Below are 25370 nucleotides of genomic sequence, written 5' to 3'. Positions count from 1 at the left end.
CTTGCACAACGCACTCAAGCAACACTGAAGAAAATAAAACAAAGGAGGTTAGATGCTGCTTTCATGCTCCACTTCAATATACCAATATGAGTACATGTCTGAGAGGCACACCACAGAAGATATATAACAGCTTGCCGAAGTACTCAAAGCCTCAATACAAAATACTGGCTCCCAGACAAACAAATAATATTGTGCTTACCTATTTTGTCAAGAAGCACATCTGTAAGGCGACTGTTCCTGAGCTGGAGCTCATCATTCTCTTCCTTGAGCCGCCTTACCTCTTCCTCTTTCAGTGCAAGAGCGCTTTGAAGTTTAAAAATCACATCAGCATCTGTGTTGGCTGGTTCATCGAGCTAAAAAGGAATGTATATTACAATGAAATCAAAATACATACAGAAATATACAAATAGTGAGGCCCTACCCATCTTTAATGCATTCAAAAAATAAGGCAAAAACCTCCTTTGCGCACATCAGTTCCACGAATGCCTGCAAGCAGCACATTAATCACTAGATGTAGTGCACAGTGGCAAGGCTGAGCAACTGAGAACAGCGTCATTGATACTAGGGGCCACCACTCCTTTTGCGCTTACCGCAAACTTTACCAATACACAAACGTCACGTTTGTAAACAAAAGCAGTGCTGCGCCCAGGAGAGACGCTGAGTGTAAACAAAAACGCAGCGGTGCCTTTGAAACCAGCTCACTTGAGCAAATATTTTAACGCATGCGCTTTGCTTGTAGTTAGAGGCATTTATGTTTATGGCTGGAGAATAAATTTGCACTTTTTCAACTTGTTTGCCAGATCAAATTACTAAACAGGGCACTGCATCGCCTTCCTTCTGAGCTGCTACTTGGAAACAAGTAACAGCATAGCTTTGGCGGGTGGCTATATTGACTGCTTAAATGAAACTGAGAAAGCACAAGGTAAAGAGAAAAACTAATTGACCAGTTCTCAACTTCCAGGCCGATACAGCATACTCGATTGGTATTGCATGAACGACGACGCTAACCAGCCGCACTTTCACATGACGAACCTCATAACATGCTTCCCATTTTTTTAGAGCCACTTCACTACGCAGAACAAGGAAAATTACTAGACACCTAAGTCATACAGTAACTATGACTAAAGCAACTGCGATCTCTGTGTTCTTTGGATATTTGGCTTTTTTTTGCCGAACCACAACCAAGTGAGGAGTCAAGTGACACAAGCAAAACAGTTCACGTGACAGCGCTGCTCGTTGCTTGCCATCATCACTCAGGCCTTCGCGTAAAAGGTAGTACAAAAGGAGGGAAACCTTAAGAAAGAAGAATGGGCAAAATGGGCTGCGACAGAATAAGCAACGTCACGGCCTGAGCTAAGTTTCCCTTCCTCTGCAAAAAAATTTAGCAAAGTCGGCAATGCTCTCCATGACAATGGGAAACAAAATGAAGAAACACAAACCTCACAGTTTTCTTCGTCTTCATCGTACTGACTAATTATGCTCTCATGCAGAGCTGCAGATGCTGCCATTTTTCTTTTTTTCGTCTCTCTAGTTGACGGCAGGTTCTGCAAAGCAAGTTTCACAAGCTGGTAAATTATGACCCACCTAGTGAAGTGGTTCACTCTGATCAGTACCTAAACTCATTGTTTTCATTCATGTGTTGACATATTATTAAGTTCATACCACAAAAAGAAAAGCACTTGTGATATGCTGCACACCTTATTAAATGGCAGTGAAAGAAGCTGAAGGAGAAAAGAAGAGAAAAAAAAATCAATCAGACAAGTGGCCAGGTCAACTTACGTACTAAGCCTGGCCAGCCCGTTTCGACATTTATAATTTTCTTCACGATCATTGTCTGAAGCCTGAAACCTCGGTGCTAGCGCAACTAATTTACATCTAGCCTAACAATGCCAAATAGACCATCACTTTTTTTTTTAATACACACAAACTAACTTGATGTGTAACAAATACAAATGAGCAAAACCTCATACCATGAACATTAATGCAAATTTTTTCATGCAACAAAGAGAATGCTGCAAGTGTCCAATAATTTGATTGTTTTCGCGAATATCCCCCGTACCAGCTTTTTTTCTTACAAACTTAAAGGCCGCAACATTTAAAAATTGATACATGCCTGTGCTCCTGCGTCATGATGTTAGCACACTCAAACATGCTCCGACTGAACAAACTCTGTTAGGGAAAGCCAGGGTGAATTAACAGGCCACTGGTCACAGCAATCATTTTTGGATGGGTGCAGCCACTTTGCTTAGAGTTATGCTGCAGCAGGAGCGTAAGCCTTTTATCATGCGTGCGCAATCCTCCTGTCCAGGAGCAGAGTTGAAAATTTTGGCAGCTTTTTTGCTCTTCACCATCAACATGATATTACTTTTATGATCCATAAACACAGCAAATACATTATCATGCGAGGAGATAAGGCCAAGTTGGTCAGAGCAACAAGGGTGCGTGGCAACAGGACAGCCTGGCTTTGGGAAGCAACTTCCCCCTTTTCACCTCCTCCCATGCCATCCTGTGCAATTTGTCAATGCTACAGAGACAACACGAAATTATCCATGTATCAGAAGCAAACAGCAAACCCTTTTCTTGCATGGCGCACCGGGGGTAGGATTCAATAGCCTCGGGAAAGGCTCTCTGGCAGACTTCAGCTTCTGCCTCATGGAGTCCACAGTGTCTAAAAGTTGGATAACATTAAGATGGCCACACATACAAATGCACCTTCCCTGTTACATGAGAAAAACCATGGAATGGTCAACAGAAATTCACAGATAAAATTGTACCTTTGTGGTAGTTTTTTAAAGGGGTGCAGACAGATAGTTTTGGGGTGTCTGTTTTTTTGCTTTCAAAGAGGTGTATGGGCCTACTAATTATGAAAATAAGCTCAGAACTCCAAAGCGCAGCGTTAACAGCTATTTACAAACAATTCTGTACCAGCAGTTTGGGTATGAACCAGCGCCAGCGCTGAAGTGCACCTTGATGTCACAGCCGACCAGCCAACCAGAACTACCACATTCCTAGCACCGTCAGCGTTACCGGCAAGTACTGGTTGTTACTTTGATCAACCAATGGGCTAAATGACGTCACAATAATTGGGGCAAATGCACTTTGACGTCACCCGATCCAGATCGGAATGCCAAGTGGCTCCTCAGGCAACATTGATATTAATTTAAAATATGTTCCATCCACCCAAAGCCTGCAACTTCAACTTGTTAGAAGGCATCTTCTTACGTCAATAAAACAGATCACTGTTCGCTTACGTTCGAAATATTGTGTCTGTATCCTTTTAACTGCACTTCCTATAATTCCTACTCACGTACCCCATTCATCAGACGCAAAAAAAAAAATCTACCTATGCACACCGCCTACGGCCCAAACAAACAACTGCGTGCTTTAAAACATACGGCTATTACCAAACTCCCATAAAAAAATATTTACTCACCAGCAAGCGCAAGGACAAAGGCCGGGTAGTAGCCCTCTACTGCGCCGTCTTCACTAGCCCAAAAGGCTTGCACTTTTTTAGCAGCGTCGAAGTCCAGCTCGTTCAACGGATCGAAGTTTTTTATAAGCCGAACCGGCAGTATCGCCCGATAATGGTCCCGGTATTTCACGCAAGCAAGCATGATGCTCTATTTAGCTGATTAAAGAAACGGAGAACGATACACACAGATAACACAGATGCAAAAACGTGCGATAACAAATGGCTAGCTAGACCGGATTACGACTTCGGCTAGAGACGACACCGACAGTGTCGTTAGTTTCGGTTTCGAGTCATGGAATTTTGCTGTATCGTGTAAATATGTATACATTTTCCTACTTCAATTAAAGTGGCATAAGGTCTGTCCGTGAAGAAAAAGGAACGCAACATGTCAGGTGGAACGTTTGGCTAGTTGACGGTGAATTATGCTTACATACATTTTCAGCACATGTAGAATGGAAACGTAGCATTACTTTGCTATTCTTCCCTTCAGTGTCTTCTTCAGAAGCAGTACATTTTTTGCATTGATATGTGCTTTCAGGTGCTACCTTTAGAGGGGCAATAACTTTCGAATGATGCAAACGCTGCTTGCTGATGAAACCTTTCGGTGCACATATCATGACGGTTTTGAAGCAACTCGATCTGTACTCAGCAGTTAGCATGCATGTGGGGCGACAGTGGTGCGACAAGTGGGACAAGCTAGGAATAACAAAAGTACTGAATGGCTAAAGGGTGCGAATACAGATACATATATACGAGAAGCTTTCAGAACCACCGGGCATCCTCATTACAAGTACACGCGTGCATGCGAGCTGGCTCATTGCAACCTCGGTCCAGAGACAAAAGAACTAGGGAGATATATGAGAAGCACGTTTCGTTGCTCAGCGAAGACTAAAATGAATAAACGCCCCGTCTATAGCTATGGGATAACTTCAATCAATCATATACAGTAATCGTCGAAAAAGTGGCCCCAATGGATTTTCTTCAATGAGGCTGCAGCGTCCGCGGAGTGCTACGTATGGTTCGGATGCATAACGCTCGGCTCTACATGCACTTTTGACAAAGGCTGCACGTCCCGTCTCACAAGAATAATAATAAAAAAAACGGATACCCGTTACTCCATTTCAATATCCACTGTACGTATAAGCTGTGGCGAGTCAATCCTTACGTATTCATTGTGCGGATACTTGGCACTCTTCTGAAATAATATATATATAAATGATATGTTTTTTCGTGTTTCAAGATGTGATAGTGTACTTCGTCTTTTCATAGTGTGTCTGATGTCTCATGCACGATATGCGGGTGCGCCACGCAAAGCTGGCGCATGAATGAGCTCTGATCAAACTATCAGCACTATCAGCTTTCACTGCTTTCACCCCTCCGCACAAGATAGCAAGAGCTTCTTTCGCCTTCCTTGCTATATCAATAATTAGGTTTGGTTTGGTTTATGGGGTTTAACGTCCCAAAGCGACTGAGGCTGAGAGACGCCGTAGTGAAGGGCTCCGGAAATTTCGACCACCTGGGGTTCTTTAACGTGCACTGACATCGCACAGTACACGGGCCTCTAGAATTTCTCCTCCAAAGAAATTCCAGCCGCCGCGGCCGGGATCGAACCCGCGTCTTTCGGGTCAGCAGCCGAGCACCATAGCCACTGAGCCACCGCGGCGGCTATAGCAATAATTATTGCCCCCCTGTCGCCACGAAGGTGCATTTTAACGAAACTTGCAGAAATGACCGACCATGCACATTTTTTTCTTTAGAAATAAACAAAATAAGTTATTTTCTTGTTTATTGCTATTAACACCGTGCTTCAGGAAAAAGATCAACAACATTTGACTTTGCATTCCTGCATACAGCTCTATATCGGCCCTTTATTGCTTCTTTCCTTGGATGCTTCTTTCCATGCTTCTTTCGAACGTCGCATGTGCTTGTTCGAGTCGTCGCTGATCCTGAATCTTATCCTGCTGCATCGGATATTTTAGTACGGATATCTAGAGAAGCCTGAGTCGCCGCCGATCCTGTATCTTATCCTGCTGCATCGGATATTTTAGTTTAAACGCATGTGCGGAGTGCTGCGCGTCTGATGATGTCAGACCCGCCGGACCGTCAGCCGGAAAAGAGGCGCAAACGGTACCTCGAGCGCGACAGCTATTTCAATTTGCCGCCGTCGACTTTCTACCGACGCGGAAAGGTTTATGCCTCCCCTGGAGCCACCGGCACTGCGTCTGCATTGCCTGGAAGCGATGTGCGCGTAGCTGGCCCGCATGATCCGCCGGGAACATTCGTGCAGCACGACGTGGGTGCTGCGCCGTACAGTGCCAGCGACGACGCGGTCGACGCGACTGCAGGCAGCTATGCTTCGTTTGACGAGTCCGGTGACTGCAGTGAAAGTAACTCTGGTTACTATGATCTCGATGATAGCCACGACGACGATGGTGACGACGAAGAAAATTGCCCGCCTCCGCAGTGGTTTGAGCAGGCGGACGATGAGAGGCTGCCAAATTCGCCGGTTACAAAGACTGGTGCGATTGCTGCTGTTATGGCATTCGCCATCTCGCACGGGCTGACGTGGAGCGCCCTTGGCGATCTGTCCAAGTTGATAAACTTTTTGTTTGGGACAAACCTATTGCCTCAGAACAAGTACGCTTTTCGGAAGCTGTGGTCCCAGCAAAAGCAAGAAATTGCACAGTACCACTATGTCTGCGAGCCCTGCGGTACCGTAATGCAACAGCAGCAGAACTCTGCGCAGTGCCCTCCCTGCATGCAGGTTGAAAGCCTTCAACTGCTCAGAGTGCGTGGGCTTTTCTTTATCATGATGGATATTGAGGAACAGCTGCGATTCTTGATTGAAAGAAACAAAGCAGATCTGCACACAAATTTAAGAAGGCTTGAAGGACAGCGAGGCAAGGAAACTGAAGAGCCGTCAGCCCAGGTCACAGATATCACAGATGCTGAGAGCTACAAACTGCTGCGGCGTTCAAGGCGGCTGGGTAGAGACGACGTCACCTTAACCATAAATACGGACGGAAGTCCTGTATGGAAGTCCTCGAAAACATCAGTTTGGCCACTTCAGTTCATCATTAATGAATTGCCACCACAGCTGAGATTTAAACAACCAGTTATGGCAGGACTTTGGTTCGGTCGAACACACCCAAACATGCAGCTTTTCCTGGAGAAGTTTGTGTCTGAATTCAACAAGGCAAAGGCTGTGAAATGGACATACGATTCTCAAGAGCACATGTCAAAGCCTTTCGTGCTGTGCTGTTCAGTGGATACGCCAGCAAGGGCAGCTGTGCTCAACATGGTGAATTTCAATGGATATTTTGGGTGTCCGTGGTGCTTGATCCCTGGTACGTATGCTGAAGGTAAGGAAGAGCTTTGTGTTCTTGCTTTGCTTTTGCAATTTTTGCTTACAGTATTTGAAATAAGAATTGCACCGTGTAGCTATAGCTTATTATGCACATATTCAAATACACTGCTAGGATTTAAATATGCTTCTGGTGCTTGTGAGTGGTGGGCATGATGACATTAATCACTTTATGCTCTGCATATAAACTTGTATAATTCAGTGTCGAAATGCTCAAATTTGTCCGCAGAACCATTTCAAACCAGGCATGCGAAATGAACTAAAAAAATCGTTTTTGTGATGAATGCCACTGCATTTTATGGTAGCTATGGTGAGACAGGTCAGTGTACATTTTCTTGTGTATGTCTTGCAAGGATGAGTGCTTTAAAATGCTTAAATTGTGTTTTCTTTATACAATGAGTTCTTATGACATTATGACAAGAGTGAGTAAAAAGCAGTGTAATTGATACCCTGAGGCTTTTATGGTGTCACACTGTAAGTACGAAGTTTTGACAAATCAATAATTAAGCATCTAGAGAATGGAAATTTTTTTGTGCAATTGGGCATCTTCTGCAAAAAGATTGCCTAATTTTAACATTTTTTCTTCCTTTCGGTAATAATTTGTGCGTGTACAGGTCAATGCGATCCTTAAGTATTTGCACTTTGTGCAAGTATAAATATTTTTTACATTTGCTTCTTGTGTTATGATTTGTTTTAAGGGAGTATGCGGTATGTTTCACAAGACCCACCAGAAGCCAGGACATCCAAGATGAATGTGAAAGACATGAAGGATGCTGTCAAATATGACGACACTATCAATGGCTTCAAAGGGCCATCTGCCCTAATGAACTTGCGAGGTAAGCTTTCATTTTGTTGTTCAGTTGCATTATTCTATGAAGTCTTATCTCTGCATTTCTTGACTGTCTCAGAATTAGTTGTAATTATTACTGCTCATATGTGTAGCATGTTGCAAAACTTGAGCCTATAGTCACTGGCTGTGGCTAACCACTCATGAACAGTTATCTGTGTAACTATGATTTGCAGGTAATGAGTAATACTAAACTATTTAACATGCCCGAGGAAGGTACTAAGTATGATTTTGGCTTATCTGTATATGGCTGATAAAAGATGTGTATTAGGGCTTGTTTTCCACTTTACCAATGAGATACAAAATGATTGCTTTGTTTGGATGGAGCAAGTGAGGTTATTCGTGAGATTACAAGTGTGATTAAAAAACAATTATTTTCAGTCTCAATTCATGTGTGTGAACTTGCAGCAAGTGCAACATACGGTGACACTAAGATGCAAAGTGAATGCTTATTTCTTCCATTTCTTCCCAGGGCTCCTCCCAATGCACGTACATGTTTGAAATCTTAGAAATAGCCACCCTCACTGACCGTTATAAATATAGGCGTTGTTTTACTGACAGACCTGTTGTGGATATCTTTTTGTAATGCGGGATATTACTATTGATGCCGGTACTTTACAGAAATTGAAATTAAGTGGCATTCTTGCTGTGTGAGATGTAGTACAAGGCTGACACATACTTGTGCCAATATTGCTGTGTTGGCATGCTGTGAACACTTGCTGTTCAATGATAGAATGAAGTTAATACATGTTTCTGCATGATTTTGAGCCGAAGTACATGCAGGCAGAGCAGTGATACTCAAGAGTGGAAGAATGTGGTAGTTGTGACATTACACTGTGTGCATGGCCTTATATGCGATGCCACTTCTGATCCAGATTTTGCATTGTATGCATCTGGGCAATAATGGTACTAATTGTCTTTCTTTTGGATTGGTTTAGTGTGTTGCATCTGACTGGGAAAGAGGCAGGGTTTGAGAAAAAGTTGTGCAGCTCTTCAATTCACCTGAATGTACCAAAGCAAGCTTTGTCTTGAATAAGAATTAACTGCTTATGCAGCTTTTGTTTCTGTGCCACAGAGGAATGCCGTTTAGCTGTGCTGCAGTCCTCAGCATTGTTGTCATAGGTTACTTAAAGGTGCACTTAAGAGAATTCTGAGCTCATTTTACCGTGGGAACTCGATCTGCACGCTCCGAGCATTCTTGGAAACGTCAATTATTGTCCTGTGCTGCTGACTTCTCTATTTAATCGAAATAAATGTCCCAGCTCTCGCCTTTTTTTTATTCACCTCCAAAAAGAAGAGGAGTCAGCCAACGCATGGAGTGCCTTTCAACCAGCTGCGTGGCGGCTTGCTGCTCTGCCATTGGCAGAGTGATACATAGCGATCAGCAAAAGGAAAGATTCCATGCGTATTTTTATTTCATGGGCCTAATTTGCAATGTAGTCTGAGACTGAAACTATTCGTGGCAAGCTAACAAAATAAAAGTAAAAGCTAAGCAGCCGTGTGACTGGCTGATAAGGGACTCCACGTGTTGGCTGACTCCTATTTTCGGAGGTGAGTTAAAAAAAAAAGGCAGGACCCGGGACGTCTCATTAAATTTAATAGGGAAATCGGCCACACACGACAGTAATTCAAAGTTTATAAGAATTCTTGGAGAGTGTAGATGGAGTTCCCGTGTTAAAAAGATGATTTCGGTTCCTCTTTAGTGCAATTTTAAGGAAATCAACGACGTATTATTGGTCAGTCTAGCATAATACTTAGTTCTCATAAAATAAAGATTTTGAATTATTGGCATTGACTTCAAGCTCTGTAGAAGGACCACAGTGCTAAGATTTATCTTTCAGGGTATTTTAGCACCCTTTAATCATGGCCAGCATTTCAGGGTAGTGACTACTGTGCTTCATGCCCTGCGGTGACATATGGTTACACCACACTAAATTGTAACGGTGGAGTGAGGCGAAGGTTGTGCAGGTGCACATGTCTTTTTGTGCAGTTTAATATAAAACGTACTTTTTTTCCATAGGTCTTGACCTTGTCAATGGGATTAGTGTGGAGTATATGCATAGTGTTCTGCAAGGTGTTGTGAAACAGCTGACTGACACAATCATGTCTACTTCGAACTGCGCTCAGCGCTTCTACATTGGTAATGTACTGCTTTTAAATATTTCATGCTCTGCATGGAATAGGTAGTAGTGTAAGTTAGTGTGGTCATCATCATCATCAGCCTGACTACGCCCACTGCAGGGCAAAGGCCTCTCCCATGTCTTCTACAATTAACCCTGTCCTGTGCCAGTTGCAGCCACCCTAACCCCATAAACTTCTTAATCTCATCCGCCCACCTAACTTTCTGTCGTCCCCTGCTACGCTTGCCTTCTCTTGGAATCCACTCCGTTACCATTAAGCACCAGTGGTTATCTTGCCTTCGCATTACATGCCCTGCCCAAGCCCACTTCTTCCTCTTGATTTCAACTAGGATATCATTAACACGCGCTTGTTCTCTCACCCACTCTGCCCGCTTCCAATCTCTTAACGTTACACCTATCATTTTTCTTTCCATAGCTCGCTGCGTTGTCCTTAACTTAAGCTGAGCCCTCTTTGTTAGCCTCCACGTTCCTGCCCCGTAGGTGAGTACCGGTAAGAAACACCTGTTGTATACTTTTCTCTTGAGGGATATTGGTAAACTGCCATTCATGATCTGAGATAACCTGCTGAGATAATTTGCTATATGCGCTCCACCCCATTCTTATTCTTCTAGTTATTTCCCTCTCATGATCTGGATCAGCTCTCACTACCTGCCCTAAATAGACATATTCTCTTACTACTTCCAGCACCAGGCTACCAACTGCGAACTGCTGTTCCCTTGCTAGGCTGTTGAACATTACTTTGGCTTTCTGCATGTTAATTTTTAGCCCCACCGTTCTGCTCTGCCTGTCTAATTCATTGTTGATGCTTTGCAGTTCATGTCCTGAGTGGCTTAGCAAGGCAATGTCATCAGCGAATCGCAAATTACTTAGGTATTCTCCATTAACTCTTATTCCCAACTGTTCCCATTTCAGGTCCCGGAACACCTCCTGTAAACAGGTGGTGAATAGCATAGGCGAGATCGTGTCTCCCTGCCTGTCAAGGAAACTGAACTAAAAGGAGTTGCAGATAGCTTGGTTATACTTCGTTTGTGCGCATGGCATTATTGAATATATGTTTATAACGTGGTTATCAAAGGCTAGCAGTGCACACAACTTATACTAAAGGAGACTGGAGCTTTTTGTGACATTTTTCGGTACGCTGTCTTGATTTGCTATTGTACAGCGGAATCTTTCTAATTCGGGTTTTTCTTTTACTCAAAATGCCACCTCAGTCTTATCAATACCACGCTTATTTCAGTGGGAGAATGCTCGCAGAAATGAGAATGCACAAGCATAATTGCAGCTGATTCAATCTGGCAGCACAGCTGGCCTGCTACGGCTAGTGAAGCACAACAGTGCAGTGGCTTGCCTCTAGCCAAACACCAAGCATATGTGCGCCAGTAACTGTGGCAACCAGTCATACTGAGTGCCATAAGTTCACCGTTATCAATGTGCTGGTGGTGCTGCATGCATGCACAGCTTGCCATTATCTGCCATGCCCATCTGCTATCAGCACATGCTGCTTACCACCGAAGTGCTGGTGGTGCTGCATGTATGCACAGCTTATCATTAACTGCCATGCCCATCTGCTATCAGCACATGCTGCTTATCACCAGCTCTGTTCCAGCTGTGCATGTGTTATACATGCTGCTTTTTCACCTTTATTGAAAGTCATGGTAGTGTTCGTTGCTCAGCTTTCTTTGCAAAATAGTTGCTGCAGCAGTGCTCTGGTATACATTTACAGCCATGGGAGAATGGCTGACAAGATGTATCGATGTGTTACTGGCACTTACAGGTGCCTTGCTACCACTTGCTCTTATTGATGAGAGGACATGTACACACGAAACTGCCAGACTTGTTGAGACATGTCTGCAGTGTGGTTATTCACACAGTGTAGTCATAACCTCTCGTTACTGGTCAGGCTTGCTTTAGTACGAACTTTATAATTCAAAGAAATTGTCACTTCCCTTCAGGTTTCAGTTATCCAAATTAAGCTGTAGAGCTTTTCAGTAAATTATGTCATATCTACTGTGTTCAGCTGTTCATAGTGAAGAATGGGGGATTTTCTTTAGTGGCATTTGTAGTGGTTGAAATTTTTACTGCCGTTCACTTCGGTTCCTACATGAGCCTCTGGAAGGGACATGGCTAAGGTCCTAAGCTTAGCCAGGGGGCAGGAACACTATGTTGATATCACTATACGTGGGTATGAAGCATTAGCATATTAGGGTATGAAGGGTATTAGGGTATGAAGCATTAGCATATATGCATACTGAACCATGGACACAGAACGGCAACTTTACCAAGCTCTTGACATGGAAAGCAGCAGCTAAGGTGCATCTTGCTTTTGTGCAAAAGACTACCTTAACACCTGTCTGACCTCATTGGAGGCTAACTTATACTTTACCTTGACGTGTATTTTACATTGCCAAATACTGCATAGATGAGCACAAGGCATGAGAATGAATAGATATGTTCATTTACTTATGCATTAATTACTGCTTTTAAGTGTGAAGAAGAGAGAACTTTTAATAAAAGAGGCCGAATACCTGCGAATAGAATGAAATGTTGTGGTATTTTCATCTCTTAGGTGCCCCATCAGCAGTATCAAGAATAGATTCTAGACTGCTGGCTATAAAACCTCCACACTGCATCACGAGATTGCCACGAGCAATCACAGAGCGGTCTCACTGGAAGGCGTCGGAGTGGAGGCATTGGATTTTATTTTATGCCCTGCCTTGCCTGGAAGGCATTCTTGAGGCTGAATACTGGAGGCACCTTGCCAAACTTTCAGAGGCCCTGCACATCCTTCTACGAGAAGACATCACCTTCTCAGAAATTGACAAAGCAGGTGAGGTACAATGGATGACGCAGTGCTAAGTGGCATGGAAAGTGATAGCAGACTTTTTTTTGCAATTTTGCTTTACATTTGGCTCACTGTGGCCAGAATTGAGCTGACACAGCATAAAATATTTAAAGAGTATTATTTTTATGCCAGGTACTTTGATACAAAAGTGCTATTAAATATGTCAGTTCAGTTTCTAGGTCACTTTCTAGTCGCCGCGCATAAATGAAGCATTGAAAATTCTGACATTTGCTTTAGTGATTTATAGAAGTAGCTTACTTTGTCCTTGATTTATTAGTTTAGCATAAAAAAACAACTTATCAGAAGTTGTAAGTCCATATTGTCCAACTACAGTACAAGAGTGTCAGGATTGCTTTTTTAGGGTTATATGGTCAGACTGCTAGATATCACTGAAGAAGGGAGGTTATGGTGAATTAGCTTTGAACTGCTTTCGGAGGTGAGACAATGATGGTGCAGGCATCATTTATGGCATAGACCTGGTTGCTTCTTTCATGAGTGATTTTTCTTTTTTGCATAATTTGTATTACTTTAAGTATTACAAAATGTTCTATTTGCTGAACCTGTATTATGTAGTAAGCAGATGGTGAAGTTGTGATGCAGTGCAATTTGTGAAGTCTGTTTTTGTTATTTTTCAATTAGTGAGTCTGACTTAACTTTTCATTTCAGAGTCCCTGTTGGAGCACTTTGTAATTCGGTGCCATTCCTTATATGGCATTGCATCTATGACATTCAATATGCATGCTTTGCTTCATCTGGCAAACTGCGTCCGGTCACTTGGACCTTTGTGGGCCCATTCGGCCTTCGTTTTTGAAGGTGGTAATGGAGCCATTGTACGTCAAGTATCTGCTGCAAATGGGATGCCTCAGCAAGTTGTGGAGAGGGTGGTTATGCACCAGCAGCTACAGCAACTGATTGGGAGCACCCATCTGCCTCTGATGGAAAAGAGGTTTTGTGAGGAACTGATTAGCTTTTCGCCGGTGAACAACGCAAAGCACATCAGTGATCTCTGCCTTTTAGGGGCTGGAAAAGAGATTGCTTTGAACATCACTGAGCAGCATTCACTGCACCTTCACTGTGGAGTAAAGACGTGAGTTGCCGTAGAGTATGAGCGCTTTGTGCTGTCAAAACAAATCATGCACAGCACTGCGTACAAAAGGCCATCGAAATCCGACACTACTTTTGTGAGGACAAAAGGCGGCAATTACAAACGTCTTGAAAAGATTCTGTTTTTGCAAGAAAGTGCAACGTCCATTTTAATCTGTCGGCCTGTAATTATTGCGGACGTGATTCATTCACCTCCGCACATAAAGGAATGCTTCCTTTCTTTTGATACAGCATGGGATGTTGTGCTTCCGGGAGATGTGGCTGACAGTTGTTTGTTTTTAGAGGTTCCAGATATTGACAGAACGTTCATCTGTGATCTGCCAAATAAGGTCGAAAGAGACTAAAACTAGATGAACAATTTGTGGGCATTGCTGGCAGCCAGTTGTAAACATGGCCTTTGTAGATTGCTAACATACTGCTTGGTTAGGCCTTATGTCTCGTTTGTCACATGTTTACAGAAGGTGCTCAGAGATCTGGACTGGGAAGAGCTGAGGATAGATGTTAATCGAAAGTACCTTTCTAATCTGCGATTTGCTGATGACATTGACATAGACTCAGGGTATGAATTCCTGAGTATGACTGTGGACCTGGACAGGACAGTTTAATATGAAGAAATTTAATGTCATGTTCAACATCTTTTGAAGGAAACAACAGTTTATGATAGGGAAGCAAGCGTTGGAAGTTCAAAGAGAATATAACTTAGGCCGCAGTTTCGGTTCACTAGAGCAGGGGTTCTCAAACTGGGTTCCGCGGAACACAGGGGTTCCGCGGGCTGTCCTCTTGTGTTCCGCGAGAACCCTCACCGGCCCTGACCCGGCAGCTGATATGAGACTGGCTCTGAGTGCTACTGAGCCACGCTTTGACTTGCTCTTAAAAGGGAAGCAGTACCACACATCACATATTAGTATTTGCATTAATCTGTGCAGTAAACATTTAACCTCTGCAACATTCCCTTTGCAAAAATGCACTCGACAACATTGCTGGTAAGTGAAAGCGAGGGGGGGGGTTCCCTGGAACTTATTGAAGGCTTTTGGGGTTCCTCCAAGCAAAAAGGTTTGAGAACCCCTGCACTAGAGTATAATAACTTTGAGATTAAGATTGGAGTGCAATGCATTTAGCAGTTACTCGCAGATCATAAATGCCAGGTTACCACTAGCCCCCAAGAGGAAAATGTAAAATAGCTACAATAGACGAAAGTGTATAACCAATGCATTGACGGGCCAGTGATTCGTTACGCCGTCAAACAACCCTAAATCTGCCTTGTGCAGTGAAAGCCCACATGCAACTCTTTTTTAACTCAAGGTGGGTTCAAAGACCCATTTCCTAAGCATTTCACCCTAAAGAAGCCGAGCACCAGGAAGGGGAAAGCTTGTACCCATTGTATCACCGGTGCGTACCTGGCGGCACTGGGGGTTGAACCCCATACCTCCCGCATGCAAGAAGGGTGTGTATGCATGCGAGACGGCAAGTACCTTACCAGTACTTGCCTTCAGTCAGAAATGTAGAGGATAATGAAAAGGGTTGAACCTGAATTGAGCTCAGCCCAAGAACATCGAAGACACGTTTAGCCACATAGAGTAGGTACATGGGAAAAACCATTCATAGTTCCATATGCGAATAGAAGTTGGTTAGCCAGCCATTTATCACATTTCAGTGCGAAGAAATATTTTTGGATACATTATAGTCATTTTGTTAGGGAGTGCAGTGGTGTTTTGGAGTTGAATGTCATGGCATTTCGGAGTTGCAAGGCTTTCCAAGGAAAAACTCATATCTATACCAATGAACATGGCAGATTTGTTCTCGCCGTGTGTACTTTTTTAGCCAGGTGCACAGGTTTAGTTTGCAAAACAGTACAATATATGTATAGGTGTTTGATTTGATTTAGTGGGGTTCAACGTCCCAAAGCGACGCAGGCTATGAGGGATGCCGTAGGGCAGAGCTCTGGAAATTTCGACCGCCTGGGGTTCTTTAACGTGCACTGACATCGCACAGTACACGGGCCTCTATAATTTCGCCTCCATGGAAATTCAGCTGGCGTGGTCAGGATCGAAACCCGCGTCTTACGGGTCAGCAGCTGAGCGCCATAACCACTGAACCACCGCGGCGGGTCATATGTATAGACAGCTATCATTTTTGGTGGGTTATCAGCCAGACAACAGCTATGCTTTCTTGAGACTACAGTGAAAGTGTGTGTTTGCTATAGTGGAGTTCTCTCATCCAATGTGAAAACCAAATCAATTCTTAGTGTAATTAGATCCTCATATTGTGTGTATATATTGTCACGTTGTAGTGACGGCAGTCCAGCGGTCAGGAAGACACCAACCAGTCTTGGAAACGAAGCTCTTTGTTTGGGCTGACTTGCGCCCGCAAAAGAACTGAATCACTCGGCGGCGCCGTAAGCAACAAGCGTGCTCGTCGGTCGTTGAACTACGAATGCCCACTGCTCGCGGCATCGCTCAATTTAAAGCCGGCAAGGAAACTTCGAGATAACAGGCCGAGATCATCTAGAGTAATCTGGAAACACGTAGATGTAGCTGTTCATGGCTGTGAACAATCAAGATTAGACCGGTCGCTTCTAGCGTCACTAACAAAAATGATAACACCCTTTTTCTGCGGCCTTGTGCGAACGAACGGATGCTACAATGATACGTGGCATTACCCCCCTCCCAAAGAGGCATCGTCTCGATGCTTAAAAATGAAAATAAACACGGAGAATGCAAACCTCGAGTCCTTTAGCGTTCATAATATGGCTTCAGGCGTACGACATGTACGACTTCCGGGCGTGTGCGGCGTCGCTGAGATGCTGTCGTGCCGTCGGGGATGACTTCATAGTCGAGGTCACCGATGCGACGCAGAACCCTGTACGGGCCAAAGTAGCGTTGCAGCAACTTTTCACTCAATCCACAGCGGCGAACTGGCGTCCATATCCAAACACGATCACCTGGCGTGTAATGCGTGTCTCGTCGGCGCAGATTGTAGCGTCGGGCGTCGGTGTGCTGCTGGTCTTGAATGCGAAGCCGCGCAAGTCTTCGGGCTTCCTTGGCGCGATGAAGGTAGGCGGCGACGTCGAGGTTGTCGTCGTCGGAAACGCGCGGGAGCATTGCGTCGACTGTTGTCGTGGGCTTCCTGCCGTATACAAGCTCGAATGGGGTAGATCTGGTTGTCTCCTGGACGGCAGTGTTATAGGCAAAGATCACGTAGGGCAGAATGGAGTCCCACGTCTTGAGTTCGGCGTCGATGTACATGGAGAGCATGTCTGCGATGGCCTTGTTCAGATGGTTCTACGGGTTGGTCGGCTAGGGCAAATATATCTCTATTGTCTGCCAGCTCGTCGTGGAAAGCGATCGTCGTACCTTTGTTTAGATGCCGGTATTCTTCGGTGAAGTTGGTTAGCAGCACCTGTGCTTGGCCATTTCGGATTTGGGCGACTCCCCTTGCGACGCCCAGTGCTCGATCAAGGAGTAACTGGGTGTTCCCCTCGACGAGGCCTTCGGCAGTTTCGATGTCTCCTGTACCTACGCAGGCGACGACACTTGATCGGGGCGGCACGCTCAGTGCTTCGTCGAGGACGTTTAAGGCAACGTGATGAGTCGCTGTCGTCGCTGCAGATATGGCTTTGTCCGTGGAAAGCTTGATCGACTTGTATCGAAGGTCGATGATCGCCCGATGCTCATTCAGGAAGTCCATTCCCAAAATCACGTCTCGCGAGCATTTCTGTAGGACCAGGAAGGTTGTAGCATAGGTTCGCCCATTTACTGTAACTCTCGTGGTGCAGCGTCCTGACGGCGTAATAAGGTTACCACCTGCGGTGCGGATCAGCGGGCCATCCCAAGTTGTTGTCACTTTCCGTAGTCGGACAGCGAATGGCCCGCTCATGACAGAGTAGTCAGCTCCCGTGTCGACCAAAGCAGTAACCGCGTGACTGTCGACCGTAACTTCAAGGTCACTTGTTCGCGTTTTCGTGCTACACGTGGTCTTCGGTGTACGATCTAAGCTTCGTCGGGTAGTGAGGCTGCGGTGGGCGTACTCCGACGTTACTTCACTGGGCAGCGCTAAAAGTTTCAAGTCTGGCCGTGTCGTCGTCGTCGTTGTTGTCGTCGGTGTTGTCGTCGTAGTCGAGGCATGGACTTGGGTTTTTGTCGAGGAGGATCTTTGTACTTGCGCTCGGAAGCAACCTCACCTCCAGAGGCTGCTTTATTAAGTTTAATTTTCGGGGGCTGGGGGAGCGTCCACGCACTGCGTAGCCCCGGCTAGGAAATACAAAGCGCGGTGACGATGGCGACGGGGAACGTGATAGGCGGCTGGGCGGTGAGCATTCTTCCCGACGCAAAAACTCCTCGATTTCGGCTGGTCGCTGGCCGGGTCGGGGTCGTGGGGCGTCGTAAGAACACCCTTGGATGCCCATTCTCCTGTATGAGCAGTACCCGAGAATGTGACTGGCTTCGCCGCAGTGGAAGCATAGTGGGCGGCGCTGGTCGGGAGTTCTCCACTCGTCGCATTTTCTTGGCTGTGCACGTCGCTCGTACGACGAGCGGGTTGGGGCGAGAGGGCGGCGGTCCAACGCAGCTGGCTGAGGGCGATAGGGGCTTGGGTCCCGTCGTCGAGGGGCAGGACGGCGCACTGCTGCGGCGTAAGTCATGGTTGGGGGCTCCGCAGGCTGCGTGGTGGTCGGCGTCACACCCAAGGCCTGTTGAACCTCGTCCCGGACGACGTCAGTGAGTGATGAAAGCTGCGGCTGCGTTCCCGTTGGCAGCAATCGGAGCTCTTCTCGCACAACTTGACGGATAACCTCCCGCAGGTTATAGTTGTTAACGGTGTCCAGGCAGTTTGCTGACAAAAAGCGCTGCTGGCGGTCATACTGGCGGGCTCTGGCATCAAGAGTTTTTTTTCATGGTGGATGCCTCTTCGACGAATTCCGCAACGGTTTTCGGTGGGTTTCGTACGAGGACCGCAAAGAGTTGCTCTTTAACTCCTCGCATAAGCAGCTTGACCTTTTCTTCCTCCTTCATGCTCGAGTCGGCACGCCGGAAGAGACGCTTCATCTCCTCAGTATACACTGCAACGGTCTCGTTTGGGTCTTGTATGCGAGACTGTAGCAGCTGCTGGGCTCTCTCCTTTCTCACGACGTTTGTGAAGGTCTTGAGAAGCTGCTCCTTGAAGATTTCTCAATCCGTAAGGCTAGCTTCCTCATTCTCAAACCAGATTCTTGCTGGTCCCTCCAAGGCGAAGAAGACGTACCTAATTTTCATGGCATCGTCCCAGTTGTTAGAGACAGCCACACGGTCAAACTGTTCCAGACATTCTTCGGGGTCGGCGCCAGGCGAAGCGTCGAAGGTTGGTGGCACTCGGGGCTGCTGAAGAATGACTGGAGTGGTCATCTGGGGCAAGCTCATGGTGGACGTTCCTGCTGGCTTCCGCTTCCGGGTAGGGTCCGGCAGAATCCCGAACTCTGGTGCGTCCCCTTGCAGGCGTCGGCTTGCGCTGTGAACTGGACTCGGGTCCTGCAGTAGAAGACTCAGAGGGCTGGCGTCACGACTTGTAGGGGGTGTCCGGAACATGAAAGACCACCTAGCACCTCCACCAGATGTCACGTTGTAGTGACGGCATTCCAGCGGTCAGGAAGACACCAACCAGTCTTGGAAACGAAGCTCTTTATTTGGGCTGACTTGCGCCCGCAAAAGAACTGAATCACTCTGCGGCGGCGTAAGCAACAAGCGTGCTCGTCGGTCGTCGAACTACAAATGCCCACTGCTCGCGGCATCGCTCAATTTAAAGCCGTCAAGGAAACTTCGAGATAACAGGCCGAGATCATGTAGAGTAATCTGGAAACACGTAGATGCAGCTGTTCATGGCTGTAAACAATCGAGATTAGACCGATCGCTTCTGGCGTCACGAACAAAAATGATAACACCCTTTTTCTGCGGCCTTGTGTGAACGAACGGAGGCTACAATGATACGTGGCAATATATATATATATATATATATATATATATATATATATATACGAGGTCTGTTAGAAAAGTATCCGACTTTATTTTTTTTTTACGAAAACCTTATGGAAGCACGCTTGCACCAGCCTACCTCGAACCTTCGTGCGCATGCACAAATTTTTTCTCGCCTGCCGATGGCGTCAGTCACTGGCACGCAGCGTTTGAGTGAGGCAGTGCGCAGTGCTCTCGTCGGTTTTTTATTGCAAGGAAAATGGCGGAGCGACAGGAGCAACGCTGCTGCATCAAATTTTGCCAGAAACTAGGCGACAGCCAAGTGGAAACCATTCGAAATATTCAGACGGCTTTCGGTGACAATGCTATGAGCAGCACACAGATTAGGCAATGGTACAATTGGTTTAAAGACGGCCGCACATCAGTGCACAGAGAGCCACGCTCCGGTCGGCCATCAGCATGCCGAAATGGCCAGGTCATTGCCGAAGTGAGCGCTGTGGTGACGCGGGACCATCGTGTGACTATCCGAGAAATTGTGGAAGAGGTGGACATCACCAATTTTTCTGAACATTCCATTATCACCGAAAATTTGGCCATGGAGAAAGATGCAGCGATATTCGCGCCGAAGCTGCTTACGGTGGAGCAGAAGCAGCTTCGTGTTGAAGACTCACAGGATATGCTGGATTCCAGAAACAGTCACCCCGACTTCATCAACACCATAATCGCTGGTGATGAGTCTTGGGTGTACAGGTACGACCCGGAAACCAAATCCCAGATGTCATAATGGCAGCATTCCACGTCACCAACACCAACGAAGGCCCGCCAAGTGCGCAGCAATGTCAGAGTGATGCTGACTGCTTTCTTTGACTCCCTCTGTGTGGCACACCACGCGTACGCACCCCACAAAGTAAACATTGACCAAAAGAATACTACAGGGATGTCCTCCGTCGCCTGCGTAGTGCTGTGCGGCGCAAGAGGCCGAAGCTGAGGTCAACAGGAAATTGGTGCATCCATCATGACAATGCTCCTGCACATTCCTCGCACTAAATTCACAATTTTTTCGACAAAAACCAGACTGCTGTAGTTCAACAGACTCCTTACTCTCCTGATATGACCCCCTGTGACTTGTGGCTGCTTCCCAAAATCAAGAGGCCATTGAAGGAGCGCGATTTCAGACGAGAGGACATTATGGATGCAACGACAGCTGAGCTAAACTCCATTCCGAAAGGGGCCTTTTCTGAATACTTCCAACAATGGCAGCACCACTGGAAGAAGTATGTGGAGTCCCAAGGAGACTACTTTGAAGGTGATTAGGTTTCCAACGCTCCACTTATGCCAGTTTTTTTTCTCCGGCAAAAGGTCGGATACTTTTCTAGCAGACCTCGAATATATCTGCATTTCTGTTTTGAAAAAGTGTTGTACTGATAATTGTGTATGAAGGTGCGTGTATAAGTGTGCTGTGCAATCAACCTTGTAGAAATATTCTGTGTATATATTTGTATTCAAAACCCTTGTACAAAGCAGATATGTGGCCAGTTATGTGCTTAACAATTTGTTAATTGAATTGGGAATGTCTTGAAAATCACGCTCAATAAAATTTTCTGAATGAAATTGTGTTTGGATTCAGGCATGCAGGGCTATGTAAACAAAATGAAGTTTAACTTCATTTTGTAAAAAATTAAGTTAAACTTTTTCACAAATATTTTACTAATGGTATTCTAAGCCCCAGTATATAAATCGTTAGTTTTGAAATATTTGTGAAATTGTCAAGTCAACATATGCACATGTAAAAAAAGAATTTTGTCATGCAGTATTTATTCTAACAGCCTGGAGTGCCAAGTGTACATTTGATGGATTTGACCCACTGAGATTGTTAGTGCATTTATGAGTTTCATTTTGTCAACCATATAGGCACATGCATGCAGTATCTGCTGCCCAGCATCGGCCATTTAAATGCAGCCATGGTTTGTGCCATGCCCAACAAGTATGTACATATCCATAGGCTCCCACCGTGGTTTCCACACAGTCCAGTGTTGCCTGCCAGGCCCATCGAGAGAACCACGATGGACACCACCAAGCCCATCCCGTCCCATCATGTTCACTGAAGTGTCCAGCGTGGTTTCCATTCAGCCCAATATTGTGTACTGGAGGTGCCAGTGCAACCACCACAATTTCCACTCCATCCAGCGTGGCCTAACGCCGCCATTAGTGCATCCACCATCTCTCCCATTCGCTCCACCAGCACCCAACGTGGAAACCAACACTTCCAATCGACCCACCGTTTTCTCCAACGTGGAAACCAACACTTCCAATCGGCCCACCGTTTTCTCCAACGTGACCAGCGTAAAATCCAGCAAGACTTTGGCTGGAATTTTCAACAGGGTTGTTTCCTCGGGTAGATTTTTCGACTATTTGGACCAAAGAGAAATCGAGAGTTAGTTGAACAAAATTAGTGCTATCACGTGTTCTCAAACTTAAGCTCGGCCAGTCAATTTCGGGAAAGTTGAAGTCACCTAGTAGACAAATACTTCCTTTTGGAAATTTAGCTTTTGCTTCAGTTAGGTTATCATGTAGATCGGAGACGAATGATTGCGGACTATCTGGTGGTCTGTAACAAACTCCAAGAAGATACTTGGAAGATGGAGATGTGATGCAAACCCACAAAATTTCTAATTTACTAGGGAAAAGAAGTTATATGCTTTTTAGCAGCAATCAACACCCCTCCTCCTCTTCTGTCGCTCCTATCGTTTCTGTAGATAGTGAAACTGTCTATATCAGGCAAGACTTCATTGTTCCTAATATATTTATGGAGCCACGTTTCGGTTAGTATTAAAATGTCGCATTCACAATTGTCAAGGTATGAACAAAGTTCGATGCGCTTAGGAAGAATGCTGTGTATGTTATTGAAAAGTAAGGAGAGCTGCGATTGCGCGGGGTTATTGCGGTAAGATGTTCGTTCTTTCCTGATGACACGTGTAGCCGAGCAACACCTTACCTATGCGGAAGATAGTTTTACGGTGTCATTAGCGGCGTCGTACACGTAAACACTATCGTTTATTCTCAGCTTATCGACAGTTAGCTTGTACGGAACTTTTTGTGGTTTGGAAAATTCGATCAACTTCTTTCTAGCCAGTCGTGTCTGAAAGGAAAAATCTTCGCGCACAGCGTAGTTAGTTCCTTTCAGCTTGATGCCGTTCCCAATGGTCTGTTGTTTGTCCTTAAACAATGTCAATTTTACCATCACTGACCTGCACTTTTCCGGGTCGTATTTACCAATGCGGTGCGCCCGTTCTATTTGCGATGAATCTACTGTAATGTCCAATTCATTCTTGCACAGGTCAATCACTTTCGTTTCAGCACTTGGCCATGTCTCAGATATGTCATCGGAAAGGCCGAAAAAAAGCAAGTTGCAGCGTCTCAGCCTGTTTTCCGCGTCATTACAACGTGATTCAATAATTCTGAGCTGGTCAGAGATGACGCTGGAAACTGAACCAGGAGAATCAGCCGAAGACGTAGCGGGATTGTTTTTTATATCTGAAACGTCCACTTCAACACTGCGAAGTCTAGAAGACAACTGCTTCAGTTCAATGCCTACTGACGCTTGCCACTGCTTCAACTCTCTCAAATCACTTCGAATTCCATCTTGGCCGGATTCGATCCTTTGTACAGTCTCCAGCACAGTAGCCAGGATGTCATTAGAATCAGGTCCCGGGTTTGTTTCCACATCCCCGGAAAGAATTAAGAGTAAACTACTTAAGCAATGTTGCACAGTTTCCTCGCATGCTTCTAGGGCAATTGAATTGGTGATGAATTCCGTGTGGCCGGCGCTGATAGTGGTATCGCTGGTGATGAACGACCGCGGTTGCCAGCCGAAGAACAGGTTTCCGTGGTTACACGCCGTGCACACCACGTGGTACAGTGACGTCACACCACGTGACACATGGCGTCAGGACAGAGGAAGACGGAGGTACACTACAGCCCTTCGCCGTGGTTACACGCCGTGCACACCACGTGGTACAGTGACGTCACACCACGTGACATACCACGTGACACATGACGTCACGACAGAGAAGATGAGGGTCAACCTCGCGCCGTCGCTGTGGTTGCACGCCGTGCAGACCACGTGGTACAGTGACGACACACCATGTGACATACCACGTGACACATGACGTCACGACAGATCGCCGTCACGCGCCAATAACCAAGGAAAGCCATGTATTACCTAGCCTAGCCATCAATATGCTTCGCATCTGACCAGGGTTAACCAAATTAAGCCTCAGCCATTTTTTTAGTAGTTTGCTTCCTGGACCTCCAAGTGGTCAAATTGCTTGGCTGAGCCGCCATTGTTAAACCGTCTACGACTCTTCTACCTACTCCTTTGTGACGGAACAGCGCAAAACACCGGGACAAGAGACAGCGCTTGTCTCTTGTCCCGGTGTTTTGCGCTGTTCCGTCACAAATGAATAACCAACATGCCCAAGCTGCTGTACCTACTCCTGCGCCGTGACCCGCCGTTCACACCCCCCTCCCCCCCCCCCCTAGAAAGCGACCGTCCGACCTGCCAGGCGCCAGCCCATCTGTGCTCCAACGATCCCACTAAAGTGGATTCCATCTGATGTAGAGCCTCTGCCAAAGCCTGCTCTGTGCAGATGGCACTTCAAAGCCTTTCTCCAGCCTTACCTTCCTTATCTCTCGATTAAGAGTCAACACGTCCTTGGCAACCTCTTCGGTCCGTCCTTGCACCTCCGGCGCAGTGCATACCATGACCTGCCCTTGTGCTGTCGCCCTTATACCCTCAACTCTCCCAGCTCATCTTTCCGCTACTTATGGAGCGTTACCATTCAAGACGTCATTTAGCCCTGCGGCTACCATTTCCAAATTACGCCCTGCAACTTTCTCAGAAAACTCACTCTTTGTCTCTCTCAGAATGGCATCTGTTGTCCTCCCCTAGGATACCCCGACTGCTGCTTGCCTATCCCCCTTTACACGCTCCATTATAGCTCTTTTGCACCTCCTCACGTTTGAGTAATCAGCGGTAAGCGCTAGGGTACTCTCTTCATCCTTTTAACTTCCTGACTCTGCTGCCTCTTTTCAGTGACTGAGACCTCCTTCTTCGGGTTGATCTTGTTTTCCTTCCCTCCATCGCCCCCGGACTTCCTAGCTGCCACCTGTGCTAACCTGTTCCTGTCTGAACCTGCCCGACGTACTTTCTGATCGCTGTCCGCGCCAGTGCACGACCCATCCATGTGTCTGGCGCTGAAAAGTCCGCCAATATAGCTTTCGATGGCATTGTCAGCTATTTTTTCTTCCAACTAACGAAGCTGTTCTTGAAGTTTGCGTTTCTCTGCCCTCCCTACCTGCAGCTCTCTTTCGGGAGCGTCCATGCGTAAAGCTAGTTTTGTGTTCGGTTCGTAAGCCCTTTCCAGGTGTTGACTTCATACGGAACATTTTCGCATAAAATCCGCGCCTTCGGCCTCCTCTACCGATTCGAACCGTGTTTCTTTCACATTCACCGACGCCTCACGCTCCTTGCATTTAAACTTCGGTTGCTTGACCATCATAGCAGCACTCAATTATTGCTACCACGAAATTCTAGAATATGTACAGGCTGAAAAAAAAAACACTTGTAATCACGTGCTCCAATAAAATTGTGCCTAA

At 45.9% G+C, this 25370-nt stretch overlaps 1 pseudogene; it reads left to right on the top strand.

Annotated features, from left to right (window-relative positions):
- The first annotated feature begins 5555 nt into the window (after positions 1 to 5555).
- LOC149325812 (uncharacterized) lies at positions 5556 to 14114 on the top strand (annotated as a pseudogene).
- Positions 14115 to 25370: the final 11256 nt, after the last annotated feature.

This window comes from Amblyomma mixtum, chromosome 10 (genome assembly GCF_055824585.1).
Source record: "Amblyomma mixtum isolate Tamu chromosome 10, ASM5582458v1, whole genome shotgun sequence".
In the NCBI taxonomy this organism is placed as follows: Eukaryota; Metazoa; Arthropoda; class Arachnida; order Ixodida; family Ixodidae; genus Amblyomma; species Amblyomma mixtum.
This window is presented reverse-complemented; position numbering and strand designations above follow the sequence as displayed.